Consider the following 21,760-nt stretch of genomic DNA (forward strand, 5'->3'; position numbering starts at 1 on the left):
ATCGTTCTCCAAGGCCTCGCTGCTCTCCGCCCCTTAACCAAGATAAGATTAAAATTATAGTGTGTCTGGTGAACCTCTGGACAAAATTATAGTGTGTCTGAGCAATAACTCAAATCAGGTAAGACTTACATTCCTCGGGACTGTGAAGTGTAGCTGTGCTGGAACTTCCTTCACGAATAGCATCATTGAAAAGCTTTGTGCGACAAAGGCCCGGCCATTTGCATTGCCCATATAGCCAAAGGCCATGTGTAACAGATAGATCAATACTGCTCATTAGTATTTCAACCTTAAGGAGTTTGAAAGTGAGATTGACGCAGTAAGTGAGATTGAAGTAGAGTAACATAAAACAAAAATATCTAAAAAATGAAACTCACAAACTATTAGAGGACAACAAGAAAATTGAACATAATCTATGATACCAAGAGATCAAAACTACTATGGCGCCACTTGATGTAAAATGCCCTAAACCTAAGCTATTTCCTTTAGACTTTAAGCATCCCACAATATTCATGCGCGCCATCAGTGCACTTAAAGATCACATTGTGCACAAATAGAGTCTATAACAACAAACTGTGAGAAGTTGATATTGGTCCTCTTGGCATAAATTCATATGCAAACCTGTATTCCAGCAGCAACAAACACTAAAAATTTGTCTTCTAATAGTAAAGGCTTCAACTGCAAAACCACTTCCCGAACTAGAAAAGAAAAAAAAAACAAAACAAAAATACTTAATGTTAATATGAATAGAATTAAGCTACACATTTTTTTTTATCAAAATCAAAGACGGAGACATATTCTAGTACAAGTATCATGAAAACATAAAGCAAAATGCATTATCCAGAACATCTCATGATAAAGACAAAATCCCAATAATACTAGAACAAAAGAAAGACAAAAGAACTGCCCAACATCTAAAACCCAACAAGCCTAGATAAATCCCTTAGGTGTTGGTGGCTCTGGTGTATATCTGCTGGCTATCATGAGATGATACCATCCTGATGGAACCTCTAGCCATCAAATCTTTGATTGCCCTCCGTGCCAATGATCCATTCACCCTCAATGCTCAGAAGTTGCTCCACAAAAATATGATCAAGAAGATAGGAATACACCTGCCCAGCAGATGTGGTGGCAGTTAGGTTGGCCATACAACAGAAGATGACATGAATCACTTATTCTAGTGATGCCCCTTCTTAAACAGCTGTGCATAGTCGGGTTTCCCATGCATACAAAAGACTAAAAGCCACAAGTAAATCAAAGACGGAGACATATTCTAGTACAAGTATCATGAAAACATAAAGCAAAATGCATTATCCAGAACATCTCATGATAAAGACAAAATCCCAATAATACTAGAACAAAAGAAAGACAAAAGAACTAGTTTAGGTGTTGGTGGCTCGTGTATATCTGGCGGCTATCATGAGATGATACCATCCCCGATGGAACCTCTAGCCATCAAATCTTTGATTGCCCTCCGTGCAATGATCCATTCACCCTCAATGCTCGAAGTTGCTCCACAAAAATATGATCAAGAAGATAGGAAATACACCCGCCAGATGTGGTGGCGAAGGTTGGCCATACAAATGTAAGATGACATGAATCACTTATTCTAGTGATGCCCCTTCTTAAACAGCTGTGCATAGTCGGGTTTCCCATGCATACAAAAGACTAAAAGCCACAAGTCGAACTGTCAATAAGAAAGGGGCGGCGCTGAATTCTGAATAACATGGATGTCATGGTGCAGTACTGTTGCCCCACATCAATGAAAAATAGTGCTAAACACTGTTGGTAGTTTTTGATTTAGTGGTCTAAAAGATTCCAACATTAAGGATATCATGAAATTTAATATTATAAAGAAAATGAAGAAAACTATACATAATTAAAATGTAGCAACGAAGATACTTTCCGATTAACAAGTGTTTGATAATTGAGTAATTTGAGAGTTGAAGGGTGGACCCGTGAACAAGACCCACATTTGAGACATTGCAAAGTTTCGCGAAATATCACGATTTTCAAGCAACAAGCATAACAATAGTCAGGGCCCATGTACTTCCAATTTTTCACTAACTATTTCAGGGGTTAAGACAAGAACAGCCTTGCCATAAACCGGGAACATGGCCACCCAAGAAGAAAACCACACTGATTCAACAGACTTATTCTCCATAATCAATGTGGTTTTCTTCTAGTGATAAACTGAGACTACAGAGTAGACGAAGGGTATTTCTAACAGGTCCTATTATTGTTTCCAGACACTTATTCAAAATGTGTTTAAACCCAATGTCTAATTGAAAAGGTTGGATCACAAAGTGAACTAAACCAGATATATTAGTATCCAACAAAATATAATTCTCCATAAGCTATGATTCTATGAAAATGGTGATGAAAGTAAAAGATTGTATCAAGCCCAAAGAAACAGCTACCATACTAGGAGAAACCTTAAAATCTGAACTTAATGCAACATCAAGCATTGAAAATCGTGACTCAAATATATAAAGACATCGAAGACCTACACATGCATTTGGCCTGTCCCTGAACGAAGAGCTTCCTACATGGAGGTACGTCATCCACATCAACTAAGTAATATTCTAAAAGGTTTTCTTATAGTAGAAAGCTCTTTGAACAACCTTTAGCCTCAACTAGTCTTCTATTTAAAATCCATACAACCAGCAATACTCCTAAACTTTTCTGGTAATGTCTATTGTCTAATAGATGGAGGTGGGGACGAAAAATAGTGTTTGGGAATAACAAAGCAATTATTCACATACAAACAGGACACATTGCTATAGCCAAAAAAAAAGGCAAGCGCTGGCCTCATAACCCATTCTGGTTCTCGCTCATATATATTTGAAAAGCTTCAATGTTAAACTTCCCCCATCCTTTACTCAATGTCTTCTCTAACAACTCCCTTAACCTGACTCTTACTTCATAGAGCAAGTAGAGCTAATGACACACCTCCACCGGAAGCGAAGACCACATTTTCCACAAAACCTTGTGCTATCACCTAAAAGGCTAGAACTAGCCAACATTAAATCCCCTACAGCTGTAGAATAATCGATGAGATACAGTTTATCCTACAATATGACCCCCAGAAACGTGCTAAACGTTTCCAATACAGTTTGTTTGCCAACACATTCCAAGGACAAGCTTGAAACAGCCAATCACTTCAGATATGGGCAACTCTAAAGACTAAATCACTTCATCAGAATTCCTAGATTAGCAAAGCTGAAGATACTTTTATATAAAACAGCCAATCCACCTATAGTGATGAACAAAATCACAAATGACTCACTATGGCAAGTGCAGTTACATAATATGCTAATACAGTTACAAAGTATGGCAAATGCATAAACACCAGAAGCTTCAGTTTTGTCCGACCACCAACAAAGAGTTGTTTCTAATGCATATGCACATAACCCAAGCTGGGACCACTGCAGACAATTATTTGCAAGTACTCAATGGGGACTTTCAGAAATTACGCAGAGCAGTATCATTTAGACATTTACTATACTATACCTCTTGTTTAATCAGAATGAAATATCAACTATAACTCTATAAGATATCAAATATCAGCATGGTTAGGGGACAAGCCTCTCTGTGACCAATTCCCTCTTGTATTCCAAGCTACAACAATGAGATATGCTCGGGTCTGCGACCTAGCTAGTACTGATAAGAATGGGGTGTCTTAGAACTTGCAAATTCGGAGGGGATGTAATTGATTGGGAAATACAACAGTATGCCAATCATCCGGCCGCCTCCTTACGTATAAACTACGGATCAAAGAGATACGTGGCGATGGAAATTGACTAAGGATGGCATATTTTCAGTTAAAATTCTTATAGGTATCTGGTGGTGCACAACAGAGAAGAGTTTCCCATGATGTTTGTATGGAAAGCTCCAATTCCACTCAATGTAAGAATGTTGTCAGCGTTGCTTGGGGGCACTCTCACTGCAGACGTTCTTATTCACAGAGGGATGCACATTTCACCTACTTGCTATATGTGTGGTTATCTTGAGGAGCCCTTAGCCCATTTAACTCTTCAATGCTCCTTCGCTCTGGAAGCGTGGTCCAATTTAATGCGACCTGTGAGACTCTCTTTCCTAAGACTAGCACTTGTTGACTCCATCAAACAATGGCTTGCATGGTGGCCGAAAAAGAATGGAAACAGATTCAGTGTTAAACTGTGGAGCACCCCCTGTATGCAACTATTTGAGTGTTGTGGCAATTAAGGGACGGTCGGATTTTTTGTCATAAGGAAACTCCACCTGCTCAAGCTGTCTTGGAGGTGAAATCTTTCCTTCGGTATTGGCTTGGTTCTCCATTGGGAACTTCTTATAACTGGCGACTAATTAGTTTTGCCCTGTTTTTTGTAATGATGTGTTGTTATTGGTGAGGCTCTCTCTCACTCCCTTTGTACTGTCTCTACTTTTATTATATTTCAATAAAATTCACTTCTCAAAAAAAAAAAAAAAAAAAAACTCTATACATTTTTCATGACGAATAGAGGTAATGTTTTAGCTCAACATAGACCAGCACACTTTATAATCATCATTGATCCCAAAAATACTTTAGAAAGTAGTAAGTGTGTAAGGTTTAAGTAAAAGTAGTGTAAAACAACTATGTAAGGGATCAACGAGTTGCTTTATCAGAGAAATGTTACAATAAACTTTATGTCAAAAGTAAGATGTATAATCTCAGGCTTGTGAGATTTCAAGAACATAAGACTCCAAAATATCATTTATACAGAAGTAACAGAACTATCAATGTAATCATGAGTAAACATGGCCGACACAGCTACTGTAAGCTCATTTTTAATTCCCTTACTACCAAACGATAGAGTCCCTCCAGTGAGGGATGGTCTCTGACTTATTTGTTACTAGTTGATGAGTGAATAGAGCTTTTTTTTTTTTTTTTAAAAATGCTTTGAGAAATGATTTACATTCAATCATCAACAAAAAATCTATCGAAGATTTCAAATAGTGTTTTAATTCAAAAGAGTAAATCAAAATGTAAAAAAGATAAAAAAGAGAAATATATATATAGAGAGAGAGAGAGAGAGAGTGGGGGGTCTGGTGTTTTGCAGTGCATAATGTGAGGGGAATGGGTGGGAGGAGAACCTTGCGGAGTACTTCTCCTCCAGCCTATCAAGCATAATTATCATTTGAGTTATCTCCGGATGATGACTATTATAACACAACATTTAACCCTTTGACCTTTCTTGACATATTGCCTATATATACTCAGATGAAAAATTGAGTGGAAGAGAGACAAACGTTATCTACCAAACGACAAGATTGTATAGACCCATTGAAGATTTAAAGGGACAATATCAAAGAGGACCAATTGGCGAATGAGAAGGTAAAGAAAGGATGATAGTTTGATTAGCTATGTCCTCAGGATCTTTAAAGTTTAAAGATCCTGAGGAACCTATCGGGACCTCTCGCACCTTAAGCGAGAATCATACCACTAGATTAAATGCCCGCGGCCATCACAGATTCAAAGAATGCAACATAAAGGTCATCATGGGAAATTAAAAAGGAAATACGGTATGAGAATAATTTATACAATGACCCATCAGGAGATATCATTTTGGAAAAAACTTGTTGGAGTTTCTAGCTTAAATTGAATCAAACTGACAAAGAAGGAAAGTATCATCTGCATTGGGTGGGGTGGGGGGGGGGGGAGGGGGGGTTAGATAGGAGAGTATCATCTGCACTTAGAGATAGTTGGAAATTTAGTACAAAAAATGTTGGAGAACAAAATAGCAAGGACGCCACGAGGAGGCCCATCTTCTGCTTTTTTGAGGAAAGATTTCACCGCTGAAGGACGATATCAGGGTGCAAAAAGCTTCATGGCAACTTATCGACTCGGATACGACGACTATGAACTTGTAAGGCTGTGCTCTTAAAAGTTACTACAGTTATACTCGACAAAAATGATCAAGAATTACAAACAAATATTCAAACAAATTGTATGAAAAAAGTAATGTTACCTAATAAAGTAAAATGCACCAACCTCCGTGCCAATGATCCATTCACCCTCAAACGATCAAAAAGAAGCTTATCATATATAACTAGCTTGCTAAAAAAAAACCATATTGTTCACCTTCTCCTTTTGCTTTCCCTTACTCCATTTCTTCTTCTTCTTCTACTTTCCACTACCAAACTTTGCTAGTTTTGATGACGGGGTGGTGCCTTCTCCTTCTTTGGTGCCATTTTCGCTGCTGAAAGATGAAGAAAACTGAATGCGGTATTTTAAGGTGATTGAGGTAATGACGGAGAATTGAACCGTGAAATAGAATGACAGAATCCACGAGTAAACATAAAGAGGGAAATAGAATCAAAGGGTACAAGCTACTTCTAATACTGAGCAAAACCCAACACCTTCTAACCTCTTCGTCTAATGTTTGATTAAAAGCCAAAAATCGAGCAAAAAAATTGAAAAAAATATGTTCTTCCAATTTTAAAATAAAACCCTAGAAAAAAAAATGTGCTTGCAATTAAAAAAGTCGGTACTTACCTTAATTACCTTGTTGAGATGTGAGAAAGAGAAAGAGAGAAGGAAAAAAAGGGGAAGGAGAAAAGTTAAGTGGTGGTGGGGGAGAAGCTAGGGAACTGTCTGTTAAATTATTTTGTTCTCTGTGTGTGAGAGAGTGTGAGAGGCAAGATTTCTATTATCTAATCGTGTCCTCCTTTTCTGGTGATTTCTATTTTCTATTTTGCAAATCTATTCCGAGATATTTGGTATAAGGTCAATTATATCAATGAAGTGCTGAGATATTTTGTATAATATCAATTATTTCTATTGAGTACGAGATAACTTAAATTTCTTATTATATCAGTGTCACGCCATGCGAGATAATATATTTCGATTTATCTCGGTCAGGTAAGAATCGAGATAACATATTTCTACTCATAGCCAATAACTCATTTATGGGACATATTATCTCGCTCATAGCCCGAACTGAGATAAAGATAATTTTAAAACCGAGATAAAAACCCTTTTTTTTAGTAGTAAACCCTGCAGGTGGATTTAATCCGACATGACAATGAGGTTGAGTGGTACTACTCAAGAACATAAGAAGTTGATTAATGTAGTTGTCAGTAACTTGACTTAATCAACGGGCATTCGATATCTTAAACACGGGGAGATCAACAAGCATATAATATGGAGCCCATAAATGTAACACGTAATTTGGGATTAGGGCGGTACTGCAACAATGGTCTTTAGTGGAATAAGCCATTTGTTGACAGACTTGGGCCGTGTGTTTTGGGCGAACATGGGAAGCCCAAGCCCGTCAGGAGGCCCAACCCTAATTTCTCTTCATGGTCCCTGTTGTAGCCGATCGATCACTTCCCTTTCAATTATTTATATTGGCATTGAATGCTAGATATCAAATTCGAGCTCGCATTCAAGATCACACAAATCGTTCTATTGTGACAATATTTGGAAAAGAAGCAGAAACACTGGTTAAACATCCAGCATCTGAATTGGAGGCTATGCTTAGATCGGTAAATCTACTATTAAACATTTCAACACTAATTTATTTGCCTTTACATATATCTAATTCAAGTGCATAATCTTTTCTTAAACCAAGCATGGTTCTCAAATGGTTAAGAATATACTGAATGAGCTTCATAACATCATGGTTCTCTTCATTAATTTTTGAAATAAAAATTAGTGAATACAACATCAAGAATCAAGGAACCAATAGCTTCATAACAACTAAAGTTTTTCCTGTGGATTACAAGCTAGAAGGAGACATGATGCTTACTCACATTGATCAGGTAAAAAGAAAAAGTATATTTAATAAAAGTTTAATATAGATAGACAAGACATTATTATTTTTTATTCAATGCATAATTTCTTTTTTTTATTATAGATGCAGGCCAAAGTAGAAATTCATACTCTTAATACTATCTACCCAGATCCTAGATCCGAGCATCCAAAAGTGAGTGATTCTAAACTAATCGAAAAAAAAGGTTTTTATTTATTTGCTTACTTGAGATAACTGTTATATATATATTAGAGAGAAAATGTACACACTAATATGCTATTACACGTTTTTACGTTATGTTATCTGTTGCCATCTTTTATTATTTGTAACGGGGGGTGTTTCAATTAGAAAATTGAATATTATTTTGTTAAGAATCATGTCCTGGGCAGGTCATCTCATTAGAAATTCAATCCTTCTTGATACAGATATTACCATTTGAAAATTCTGCTGAACCGCCTAGAACCTCAACTAAGGAAACAAATCCTAAACGGATGCGTAGAAAGTCCGAATGTGTGGTAAATATACAACCACGTTGATTTTTAACTATTTGTTTTTATCAACTCTTTATCCTTTATAACTAACACGGGGGGAAAAATGTGCATATTATGTTGGCATAGGAAATTTATTCATACAACTTTAAGGAAACCGTGGAAACTTCAGACACGACTATTGCATCTAACAGAATCCGCACAATTTACCAGGTAATACACTTTAATTATGGTCAGTAGAATTCTAAACTTCCATCTATTGTGATTTTTAGTTTAAATAAAAGTTTGATGAAAGGATATGTCGTTATAGGAGTAAATGTGTGTGTTGTGGTGTGGTGTTGTGGATGTGGTAGTGTATGTTGTGGTGTGGTGTGGTGGAGGTGGTAGTGTGTATGTGTGTGTGGTGTTTTGTATGTATGTGTATGCTGGCAGGTCACGTGGTAGAGTGTTGTGTGTGTGACATGGTGTTGTGTTGTGATGTGTGTGTGGTGTTGTGTTGAGTGTTGGGTGTTATTGCTGCTGTGTACTTGGTGCTGCATTCTGCCTGCTGCTGCTGCTGTGTGTTGGGTGTTGTTGTTGCTGCATGCTAGGTGTTGTTTTCTACCTGCTACTATTGTTGTTACTACTTACTCCAAGTGCTTCAGCTGCTGTTGCCTAATGCCTGGTAGTGGGAGTGTGGTGAGTGTGCTGGTTCATATCTGTGTGTGGACTGGTGTGTCATGCTGTAGTGGTGTAGGTTACAGGTGGTTTAGTAGTGTAGTCGACTTATTCTGCTGTTGTTGTATTGGTTTAAGATTGGAGCATGTTAACAATTATAGGACTGAATGATGGAGATGGATTGGAGCATGTCGTTATTAATATTGTCCTCAGCTTATTATTGTTTTATTACTTATGGTTATTAGATATTTTGTTGTTAGAATTTAATTTGTAATGCAACAGTGATGTTACTAATGGCTACTAGATTTGCTCTGCCATGTAATAGTGATGTGATAAGATTTACATAAATAGTTGTTCTATAAAACAGCCTAACAAGTAAGCTGAGCATCTTTCCCTGATGTCAAAAATTCTCAGTTACGTATAAGGTAAGGTAAGTGTCCTACCTAAATAAGTTGCAATACCATAGAACTTCCTAGTTGACCATCAACTCAAGGTGAATTTACCCAGAAATAATGCCATCTTAAACATTCTAAATGAGAAATTGTTTTGATATGATAAATGTTTCACTCATATAGGCAATTACAAAATGCAACACAAACCAGTTAAATATGCCCACATATTCCTATGAGAATAACATAAACTACTCAGTAAAACCATTCACAAAAACCTTTCACACAGAACTACAAAATCCCAAAGTACTCCAAATCCAATCTACTAAAACCCAAAAGACACAAAACTTTTCTCCAAAACACCAAAAATAAACAGATGTGTTATTAAATCTCAAAATAAGCACATTTTGCAGGAACTGGCACTCTATCACTAAGCTTATACGGCATGTTGTTTGCCTTTCTAATTATTGTTTATAATGATTTTTAATAAACTTTCCATTCCATGTTTCACAGTTCAAACGAAACTCCAGCACAGAACCTAATCACCCAATTGCAAAGTCTTCAGACTAAAGTTCAGCATCCATAGCAATCCATGATTCCGCCATTGTTGGGCAATATTTCAATAATTAGTTATTTACCATGCTCGGGCCCAGAACAATATATAAAAATGGGCCAACCCAATCCATCATGAAGCAAAGGATTGATGAATGACATGTGCAGCTTGGTGCCAAAGAAAAAGGTTCATAAATTGGGACCAAAGAACCAATATTTCATTTCATTATGTTAATCAAGTGGAAGCCCAAAACCTGGCAAAGTTTTGCATGTGTAGCTTAGTGCTAATAACATTTTTAGAATAGGGACCAATAAACAATGTAAGAATTGATCAAATTAATGTGCGACTAACAGCAGGATGAAACAGATGTAATTTAGCGATGTAGCTAACATCCATAATTTCTTCCTTTTGTCGCCTCCATACAAATGGATTGAAAAAATTCAACCCTCCATAATTTGAATAATTCAATCTCCATACACATGAAATGGATCCACATTATATTAAAAACTTTTAAATTGTAATCTTGCCACATAGCCAACTTACTGAAAGCTATTATTTACACATTCAATTCAGTCCACATATTATATCCAACTTAAATATGAACGTTTCTAAATAAAACAAAAAATGCTTTTTTTAGCTAGCAACAATTTCTTTCTCTATCCAAGCTACCTACCTATTTAAACCGATCAAAATATTTAACGAAAAAAAAAAAAAAAAAAAAAAAAAATGGATTCGCTAGATCATTTTGAAGACAATAAAAAGAAAAAGGTTACTCTTCTTGCATTTTTTTTAGATATTTTATTCTTCAGTTTAGAATAGCAATTATGTTGCACAACATGATGTAATATTCTTATATCTTACAGGTAGTACACTCATATGAATCCAACAATGTTCCTCCATCAATTATAAATGCTTAACAAAAGAATTACACAACTAGCAGCACAAAGGTAAACTTCATCAACATAATACTTATTTTTTAGGTAAATTAGTTTGTGCCATATACAATACTAATTACATACTAACTAAATTACAGGCGGTTAAATACCTCTTCAAATATATTTATTCGCAGCATCGCAGAGCAGCAAAAATTGAATCAAACAAAGAATAAAACTAGCGTATTCAAGTGTTTTTTTTTTCTTATTGAAGTTCTTTGAATATAAACCATTTTACATAATCCATTCAGACAAATGTAATATGTAATATTTTACATTATACATAATTCTTTTCTTTGATTTTTCCACCCCAATTTTCTTTCCTAACACGTGCAACGCACGTGCCGTTTACTAGTAACTAATAATATATATAATATGCATAATATTTGCCCATATAATTCTCATTCAAAATATAAAGAATTAGAGTTAATACAAAAGTAATGCTTTTAATATATAACCCTATCACACAGTTTGGTGTTTGAGTAGCAAGATAAGCTAAACTGTCCGCGTGGCGATTCTCATCACGCAAGAAATGGTGTATGGTAGCTTTCTTGAAAGAAGGAAATAACTGATAAACAACATGAAGATATTTAGAAAGGTTACCTTCATGGGTAGTGTACTCTTTAGCAATCTGGCGAACAACCAGTTGCGAGTCACTAAAGACTTTAAGTTCCTGGACACCGAGTTGTAACGCCATTCTGAGTCCCATGATTAGAGTCTCGTATTCCGCCTCATTGTTAGAGGTCGCGAAGCCAATGCAAACTGATTTCTCAACCAAAGTGCCATCTGGGGACACTAGGACGACTCCGATCTCACTTCCTCCGAGATTGCTAGAACCATCCACAAAGAGTGACCAGGTTGACTTGTCTTACTGTGTAGTGAGTGGGATATCTATTTCTGGTTCCCAGTTCAGGTCATCGACAGGAAAGTCGGCGAGAAAGTTGGCAACACCTGTCCTTCTGAGAAGTGCGCGGGATGAACTCGATGTGATGTTCACCAAGTTCTTTTGCCCATATAGCCATTCGAGTTGTCTTGTTGTCTTTGAGAAGGATCTTCTTCAGCGGGAGGTCGGTGAGTACTTTGAGTGGATGTGCTTGAAAGTAAGGCCTGAACTTCCTTGCAGAGTACAACAATGCAAGTATTGCTTTTTTAATGTAGGAGTAGTTTCTTTTCAGTTGGTGTCAACGTCTTGCTTGTGAAGTAGATCGACTTTTCTGAGCTGTTGTCCTCTTTGAAGAGAATCGAATTGATGGCGAAGTCAGATACTGCGAGGTAGAGCCCCAACATTTCACCATCTGTTAGTTTGGCCAGGACGGGTGGTGTTGTTAGGTATTCTTTGAGAGTAGAGAACGTTTGCTAGCAATGCTCACTCCATGAGAACTGTTCGCCCTTTTTAAGAATCTGTAGGAATGGTCGGCATTTATCTGACGCTTTCGATATGAAGCGGTTTAAAGCTGCCACTATTCCTGACAGCTTATGTATTTGCTTCTTTGTCGTTGGATCGGGCATATCCAAGAACGCTCGGATCTGGTTTGGATTAGCTTCGATTCCTCGCTGTGAGACTTGATAACCCAGGAATTTCCTAGAGGACGCTCTAAAGAGGCATTTCTCAGGGTTGAGTTTCATTTGAGTTCGGCGTAATCTAGAGAACGCCTGCTCGAGGTGACCTAAGTGGTCAACCGCCTTCTTGCTTTTGACCACCATATCGTCTATGTAAACTTCCATGGTGTCACCTAACATGTCCTGGAATATGTCAGTAACGAGCCACTGGTAGGTCGCTCCCACGTTCTTGAGGCCGAATGGGAGGACGTTATAGCAGTAGATCCCTTGCTCTGTGATGAATGAAGTTTTCTCTTGGTCTTCTTCTGCTAGTGGGATCTGGTTGTATCCACTGCATGCATCCATAAATGACAGGAGCTCGTGGCCGCAGGTTTGGTCCACAAGTCGGTCGATTTTTGGTAGGGGGAAACTATCTTTAGGTGTTTCTTGGTTGAGATTGGTGAAGTCTACGCAGAGGCGAACTGTGTCGTTCTTCTTTGGGACTGCTACTATGTTAGCGGTCCTACTCTGGGTAGTCTACTTTTATGATGAAGCTTACTTTTTTGAGTTTGTGGACCTCATCATTAATTGCTTTTTGAAATGTCAGAGATAGATTCCTAAGTTATTGGCAAACTGGTTTAGCATTGGGGTTGACATTTAAATTATGACATGCAATACTAGGATCTATACCAGGTACATCGATGTACAACCAAGCAAAAATGTCTTTATTCAAAGATAAAAAGTTCACAAGTTGTGCCTTAAGGGCAGGGTCAAGGTTAGCCCCTACATAAACAAACTTGGTATCGTCCTCGGTGCCCAAGTTCCCTTTCTCCTTTTCCTCATTCTAAACTACTGCTGGAAAAGATGAAGCGACCTCCACAGAATTGGTCTCGGGTGAAGTTGTCGCGACCTGATGTATGGGGAGCTTGGTAACAGGAGATGGTGAGACCTCTGGGGTTGTGGAAATAAGGGTTGGAGCGACCTCTGGGGTCTGGACAGTAGGAGCTTTGGCGACCTCGGGGGGCTGGACTTGTGGAGTGAGTTTTTTGACAAAGCCCTTAGCGTTTTCCGTTGGTACTTTGGTTTTGACCTCAGCGATGAAGTCTTTGGCCATCTTGGTGTTGGCGAGCTCACATTTGGTTTGGACGGAAGCCCCAATGGGTTTGTTCGCTGAGAGGATCTGATTGCAGTTGTAAGCCTCAAGCTGGTTGCTGCGAAGCTCTATCATACCTCTAGGGCCGGGAAAGCGGAGTACCTGATAGTGTTGATGGTATCACTTGCATTTGGTGGATCCAGCGACGTCCTAGGATGACATTATGGGACGAACGGACATCCAGGACGCTGAAACGCGTGTTGATGTTGACTTTGTCCTCCCTGGATCCAATGGAGATGGGGAGTATGATGTCACCAATTGGATCATCTCGAGACCCATTGAATCCATAGAGAGGGGCGATTGGATCTATGAAGACCGACCTGGGCAGGTTTATTTCTTTGATGGTATAATAGAACAAGATGTCACATGAGTTGCCTGGGTCGACCAGGACACGCTTGACTGTCCAATCGCTAATTTTGATGTGGACGACTAGGGCATCATTATGGGGGAGGCAAACTTTGTTGAGGTCAGCCTCAATGAAAGTTATGTCGCCTAAACTGTGACTTAAAGTGCGTGGGGCAAGTGTTGCCTGCGAGGAGAACTGGTAGACTTCCTGGAGAGCACCTACGCGTCTCCTTTTTTCCCTGGTGGACGTAACAGAATCGTCCTGGAATGTAATCATGTTAATCGTCCTGTCGTTGTCTCTGTCAGATGAGTGTTGACCACGGTCATGACAAGATCAATCGCTGGGACGTCCTCTTGGTTGAGAGCGAGCTTGGCCATGGTTGCGAGCTGGAGATCTGCTACGCTCTCTGCGAGTCATGAGTTTATGGCGCAGGTCGCCATTGGCTATATTGGCATAATGCTTGATATGCCCTGATTCGATGAGGTCTTGGAGGTAGTGCTTGAGCCCCCATCACTCGTTGGTGTTGTGACACTTTGCTCTATGGAAGGCGTAGTATGGCTTTCCTGGTCGATCTTCGGGCTGTCATACCGCAAGTCAGTAATATGCGGCTTTCTTGATTTTTTCCAGTATGTAACTGGGAGATCGGATAAGTACAGCGAACTCACAACTGCAGTGCGTTCTATCTCCTAAATTCTGGCTGTTCGGTCTGGGACACTTCTTAGATGGTGGGGTGTTCTCAGAGATCGCTGCCACTTGTTGTTCTTCTGTTAGCCCTTCACGTTTCAGGCCTTCCTATAACTTTATATATTTGTCTACTCGAGCATACAGCTCCGCTAAAGTTTCTGGACGTTCTTTCAAGAGTGATCTGGAGAGCGCTGTGTTGCGTACACGGCAAGCGTTAGTGAATGCCAGCATGGCGAATGACTCTTTGAGGTCGCTCTCCATGCATAGTAGTTCGGTTTTGAACCGACCTAAGAAGGAGTGGATGTCTTCATCTTTGCCCAGTGAGAGCTAGAAAAGTGAATCTAGGTCAGCTTTTTTATGTCTGTTGTGGACATATTGGCTAGCGAATAGATCGGTGAGATTCTCGAAGTTCTTTATCAAGTCTGGCTCGAGTGAAAAGAACCAATCGAGAGCGCCATCTTTAAGGCTTGCAGGAAACAAATGGCAGTGGAGATGGTCGAACTCCTGGGTACTATAGAGTGCAAGTTTCTGAATGTAGTGACCCACGTGTTGACCGGGACATGTGCTGCCATCGTACATTGCAAAGCTTGGTTGGATGAAATTTGGAGGAGAGGGTTTACTAAGTACCTCAGCAGTGAAGGGGGAAGCATGACACGTCTTCAGCATCTTTTGCACGATCTGGGTGGCGTCTTTCTTGACTACACTCTGATCGATTCGTTGCGACAGCTCGTTAATCTGCTGATTAACTTCATTGATGTCGTCCTCGCCTATGGCACCATTTGGGTTTTGTGTTTGCTCACAATGCAATATTTTCCTGCCTGAGCAAGGTGATGTGCTCGTTCATTGTGCCTAATTGGTTCGCTAAGCTCTGGATTTGAGCTCCAAGGCTTGCCATGCTTCATGGGCTTGAGGATTTTACTTATGTAAAGTGGTTTCTCAAGAAATCGAGACAACAGATGGCGCCAATGTAAATGTGTGAAATAGTATGGGCTTTACAAATGTGATTAAGGTGGAGGAGAAGGGGTTAGTAGATTGGAAAGACCGAGTTCGTTCTGAGCGAACTGCCTATGTATCAAGCTCTCACTTCTGGGGGGAGAGTTCAATCAGGTCTGGCATAGTTCAAGCATGGGGTATTTATAGTTGTTGAGCATGAAGATTTACATAACATGTGTACTGCCCAGTACATATGTGTGGTTGAGATATGGGATGCGTGTGGGGTTGGTGTTGGTAGGAGCCTTGCAATGATGGGGAGTGGTTGCAGTAGTTCGTATAATACGGAGAGGGATTGTGCAAGTATGGCTATGGTAATGATTGCATCTGGATAATGGGTGATGTCACTAAATGGAACATTCCATATGAGGGTGTGCAAGTTGAGCTATTTTGGAGCGATCTCGTAAGACGAACATCTTAGATCAGGTGTGCGAGCTGATGATGTGAGTCTCATGAAGTCGGTGCAGTATTTCTATCTATACTAGACACGTGTACGATATTTCTGGATGATAATATTAGTCCCTCACAATATGGAGATAACGACGTACTAGTGGATTCTCCAAAATTCGATCCTTTTTAATATCTGTATTGGAGCTAATCAAAATGTTTAAGAACTTGTATCCGTATCCTCATTGTATTCAATAAGCACGAGTATTCAATAAGCACGAGTATTCAATAACTTCTTTTGTAAAGAGTATAGCCTATTGACCACATTTGAAGATTTTAAGCTTTACGGCCTTTTGTTGTGCTAAAGCATTAGCAATACTTCGGAAAGAGGCCCAAGAAAATATCGCATCGACCAAATTTCAAAAACTCAGTATTCCATTCCAATTTTCCATAACTTCCGTGGTATCTCGCGGCATTCCGTGCTATGCACTTAATGACTTAAACAGTTAAACCTAAAGTACCATTCCAATCTTTGATACGGTGTTCTCTTTAAGCCCAAGCTCAAAACCAAGAAGAACAAACCTGGTAATCACTATCTCTCTCTCGCTCTCCTGTTTTGTCAATTTCTTTGGTACTTATTTTCTCTATCCTTTAACACATTGATTTTCATTGTTCTAAATTGCATAAATGAGATTGTTATTTTAATGTTTAAATTGTTATGGGTGGTATTGTTTCATTTCTTCGGTTTAGTTAACATTGTTGATAAATTACCAAATTGCCCAACATTCCTGTTCCTTGTGTAGAGAGGATGCAACTGTTTTTGAAGAATCTATCGGGGAGTGCACTAAAATTTTGTAAACAACATAGAGGAAGAATGAAGGGAGTATCTTATGAAGACAATGGAATATGTTTCGGTAAATACGCTCTTCGAGCAGTTGAGCCAGGTTGGATTGCATCTAGACAAATAGAAGCAGCGCGAAGAGCTATGACACGATGTGTGAGTCGTGGTGGAAAAGTATGGGTACGTGCATTTCCAGACAAAATTGTTACAGAAAGAGCTCTTGGAGTACGTATGGGTCAGGGAAGAGGCACTCCTGCATATAGTGTATCTGTTATTAAACCGGGTCGAATACTTTATGAATTGGGTGGAGTCTCGGAAGCTGTTGCTAGAGAAGCTGTTTCGATTGCTTCGTCCAAATTGCCTATACAAATTAAATTCACTGTTGTGAATTGAACTTCTAGTTCTAGTTGATTGCTTTCTGAGAAAATCTTGTATGACCTTTAAGTGTGTGTTTGTTTTGAGAACCAATGTTATTATTGATGATGGATAAATAAGTCTGCTGCATTTAGTTTCATTGTGCATCTCGTTGAATGATTTCGTTTGTTTACGAATATTGTGAATCTTGGTGTTGAATGATTTCCTTTGTATAATATTGTGAATCTTGGTTGTGTGGAAGGTCAATACATGATTTTTGTTTTGTTTTTGGGTGAAATCCTTTAGTGATGCTTTGGTTGAGTGTCGCGGAGAAGTGTAATTGTGCAAGCATTCGCTCTGAAGCCTATCTTAAGGCGAGAATTCCTTTAGGTCTGCTTTCCTTGTTAGGACTTTCAACTAGCAGTCCTATTCTCAGACGGACTAATGCCTTCTTCATTTCCATGTGCGGATTGCTTCTTGAATTCGTCATTCGTCTACTTCTTAAACGTTCTGATGCGTTAGAACTCTGGTCCATTTTAATCAAATTTGTGGATGTCGGTTTACTTGCCTTACACAAGTTGAATCTTTGGAGAAATGGCTTGGTGCATATTTTTGTAAACTGACTTCTTATGCAGTAATTTGGATCTGCAGAGGATATGAAATATTAGATTTTTCTGAGACGAAGTTCTGTCTGACTGGCTTAGAAAACAGTCAGGTAAAGTCTTTTCTTTTGGTATGGCTATCCACATCATCTGGGGGAAGGAATTGCTCGGCTATTGGTAGGACATCTTCTCTAGCGCTTGACCTTGGTTTTACTTGTTTTGGTCTGAGTTGATTTTCATTCTTCTCACGCTCTGTAAGTCATGGTCTGTATCTTTTTGTAGTCTGGTACTTCAGTATCTCCATCACTACACTGATTTGCTTTGCAGCGCCTCCAGTCCCACCTGCTGTATCCATGTATTTAGTACGGTATCACCATACAAAGAATGATTACAAGAAAATAAAAATAAAAGGGGGGGAGGCAACTTGATGCCATCCCTGAGACAAATCTAAGTTGTGAATTTAGAATAGGTGAAGTTTTGATCTTCAATCTTGTTGAAGGAGTCTGCTTACTAGGCCGCCAATTTTTGGATCCATTAGGTAGCATAGCTCCACCTCCACTCATAGCTAGCACAATCATCAGCTGAGTAACTTACCTCTCTCCAGGTGCAGGTGACAAGCAACGAACTGACTCTGCTCTTGACTTGATCCCATGAAGCTTTAAGTTTCCAGTTAAACTTGGTCCGCTATAAAAGACTTCAGTGCAGCAATGGAAGTCTGACTCTACAGTCTATCCAGAGTATTTCCCACCCTTGCTCTGCCAGTGTGATGGTGCCCTCAACAATAGCTTTGCATTCAGAGAAATAATTAGTGGTGATGCCTGTACCACCAACCAAAGTACCAAAATGAGCACCCCTCCACCTACCTCATGGCCTCATGCATCCCCTTGATTTCCTCTACAAGAACGATATCTTAATTGCATTGGTGGGTTTTGCTTGCAGGTCTGGGTTGTGTAGGATATTCAAATCATGACGAGAGTTGTACGTACGACCTTTAGAGTTTTGCTATGCATATCTGATTGCAATCTTCTTCTGTTAGCTCACTTGCCTGAAATTTACTTGCTTATCTTCGTAAAGAAATCTGTTTGTACATGAATTATGTCATTTGTGTTATGTACTGATGCTTCTGGTTTCTGGTGTTTGCAACACATGCAACAACTTGACGCTAGCCTAAAGTTTCCGGCTTGAAGGTTGTTATCGGTACGCATCACACCTTGCATAATCTTCCACCCAATTCCTGCTACCTGAGGGTGTATCTTAGCCGTCCATAAGATTATTGTTCCCCATGCAAGCTTGGCATTCTTCTTTCCAATTACTTCATGAGTTGCATGTTGACACGCTGAATATGCTTGTGATTGAAGGTTTCCAGAACCTAGTATCCTCACTCTGCGCATGGCATTGGCAGCATTCGAATGGGTACATTCAAATCGGAAGCATTGGAATTTGCACATTCAAAAGTTCCATTGGCCTCCAAGCATTCAAAAGGGTCAATGTACTTGTAGCCATTTGCCAAAATAGGATCCAGTACGTGCACATAAAACATCATATGGCTACAAGTGCATTGACACTCGTATGAATGTGTTTCACATTATGTGCACATAACATCAAAGGATCTGAAACTATACACCTGGAAAGAATAGATGTATTCGTGTGTATTGGAAACACGATTTGAGAACATAAGGGAAGTTATCGTCGCAATTTATATATTCTGATAGAGGACTCAAGCTCTTAATCAAAGATTCAGAAGACAAAATAAGCTTAGTGTATTGCAAATGCCAAAATATCGTTTAGCATATATTTTAAAGCTACATCAAACTGATCTATGAGAGTAATATTGTAACATGGGGAGAAACATGTGTATATGATAACAACTTCTCACTCATCGCGGCTTGACTGTTTGCATCTCGAATTGGATACATGCTGTAGCAGATGATAATTTTCCCCAAGATGCTTGAGGACCCAAGCAAAAATTTCACGATTTCTACTTCGTTCTCACGCCCTTTAAAACCACTGATTCCAACTGTTTTAAGGTGCTTTAAAATACCACCATTGAACAACTTTTTTGGATGCCGGTATTGTTCCATGTTGGTCATGTTTAATTCTGCCGATGCTTCCTAAGCAAGAGCAAGATTTTCACGAGTAAAACAACTATTTTTCTTGAATATAATAATAATAATAATAATAAAAAACTGACTTGTTATACCATAAAGTGTATATGCAGAGTTTGGAGGTTGGGTGAACTCCTTAGTAAGAAGGTAACTACTTGGGCATTGTTTTTGGTGTTGAACATTTGGACCTGTAAATGCTTTAGGCTGCTATATGAGGCAGGTACAAATGCTAATAGATCTCGATTCCACGTGAGAAGCTGAAGCACATAATCACATAATCTCAGTGGTAAGTGTAAGTTGTTAGTTGTGTTCTAATCAAACAAATCAGAATATGTAAGAATAAGAATTAAACAGAGCTCAATAAACCGACACCCAAAATAAAGTGTTTCCGCATTATGTAGCCCCAGCAGAATGTTACTCGCGGAATTAGATTCTCCGTCTGTGTCATTTGAGAAAAAAGTATCCGGCGAAGAAAGTTGAAAATTAGCATTGGCTAGAGACAAAAGGTTCAAAGATTCAAAATTTGGTGCTACAGATCCTAAGTAATTAATCTTTCGAAGATTTTGGATGGACACTTTCAGATTAAGGCCTTTCTTAGGTAGAAGTAGCTCTAAGCACTTAAGACCAGGGACACAGATGGAAAGAGTGTCAATTTCAAACCCCCAATTTCGGATTGACAAATCTTCAAGCGCCGGAAAGGTACAACTCGAAAAAAGTTTGTTTGCTGTGATTTCATCCGGTAATCTAACATTTTTAAGCCTGAAAGTTTTGAGCATTGGAAATTTAATGATTCTAGGCCACTTGAGAGAACGCATTTCAGATAAACTTAACACCTTTAAGGTACTACTTGTAAAGAGGCGACAAGGAAGCTTTTCAGGTTTTACTGATAACCAAAACCGAAGTTCCAAGTCTTGGATGTTGTGTAGCAAAGCAAAAGAGATCCATGCATTGACATGATGTGCACATATAGTTTCACCATCAACAATTGGTTCAAGACGGAACCTTTGTACATCTGATCCATCGTGAAGATAAAGTGTCCTCTCGATTAAGTCTTTAAAAGTTTTCCTTGAGAAAAGATCACGGTGATATTGATGAGTAAATTCTAATTTTGATAGAGAAGAGCAAATACCTCTCCATCCTATTGAAAGAATTGTGCTTCTGAATGCATCTTTCATTGGAAGGAAGGATACAATGTGACTTCGAACTGGGTCTGGCAAATAGCCTATCCTGTCCATATTTTGATCTGAAGAACACTACAACTTTTCCTATTCTAAAGTAATGCCTAATGCTTTACTTGGTCGGCTGGTTCTGAATATAAATTCTCAAGAAGTAATAGTTTTACTTCTATTTGGACTCTAGTAGTTTTATGGAATGTATAATACTGAAAAAAAATAGGGTTAAGTAGAATTTATTTATTTTTTTAGATGGGAAAATAGGATTAAGTAGTATTACCCCCACTAGCTAGGAAATTAGGGTCTCCCCCCTCCCAAAAAATAAGGGATCCTAATGCTGCCGAATGTGACTCCGAATGATGAAAACACTGCAACGTTTTAAATGCTGCCGTTGTATATACTAGCTTTCGAACCCGTCCTACGAACGGGTGTCGTTATATTAAATTATTCTAAAAATTATTAGCAACTATTCATAGCTATGAGATATGTAAATTATATTAATCACTTGTTCAAATTTCTTGCACCACTCTCTATCAAAAGAAAACACCAAACCTTGGTAGAACCCATCGATTTTTTGTTGTTGTTGTTGTTATGTTTAATAATAGAAGTTTGATTGAAATTTTGTGAGAATGTTCAATGTGGCGAAAACAGTATTGAAGTTACTTAAATAGCAAGCCATTCACAATTATAATAAAATAATTATAATAAACACAGAATGCAAAACTATACTTGTCGAGATATTATATTCTCCCTATATATAATACAACTATGTTTTGAGGTTAGTTCAATGCATTTG

At 38.7% G+C, this 21,760-nt stretch overlaps 2 long non-coding RNA genes across 2 annotated transcripts; one reads left to right on the forward strand and one right to left on the reverse strand.

Moving 5' to 3' along the window:
- Positions 1-386: 386 nt before the first annotated feature.
- On the reverse strand, positions 387-6,699 carry LOC147477326 (uncharacterized). The gene is made up of 3 exons (XR_015208657.1): positions 6,515-6,699; positions 6,101-6,218; positions 387-695 (listed from the first exon to the last, which is right to left on the reverse strand). It is a non-coding gene; the product is annotated as an uncharacterized LOC147477326 (long non-coding RNA).
- A 9,637-nt stretch (positions 6,700-16,336) lies between these two features.
- On the forward strand, positions 16,337-17,245 carry LOC147477327 (uncharacterized). The gene is made up of 2 exons (XR_015209205.1): positions 16,337-16,475; positions 16,694-17,245. It is a non-coding gene; the product is annotated as an uncharacterized LOC147477327 (long non-coding RNA).
- Positions 17,246-21,760: the final 4,515 nt, after the last annotated feature.

Source organism: Coptis chinensis, chromosome 9 (assembly GCF_015680905.1).
Source record: "Coptis chinensis isolate HL-2020 chromosome 9, ASM1568090v1, whole genome shotgun sequence".
Taxonomy (NCBI): Eukaryota; Viridiplantae; Streptophyta; class Magnoliopsida; order Ranunculales; family Ranunculaceae; genus Coptis; species Coptis chinensis.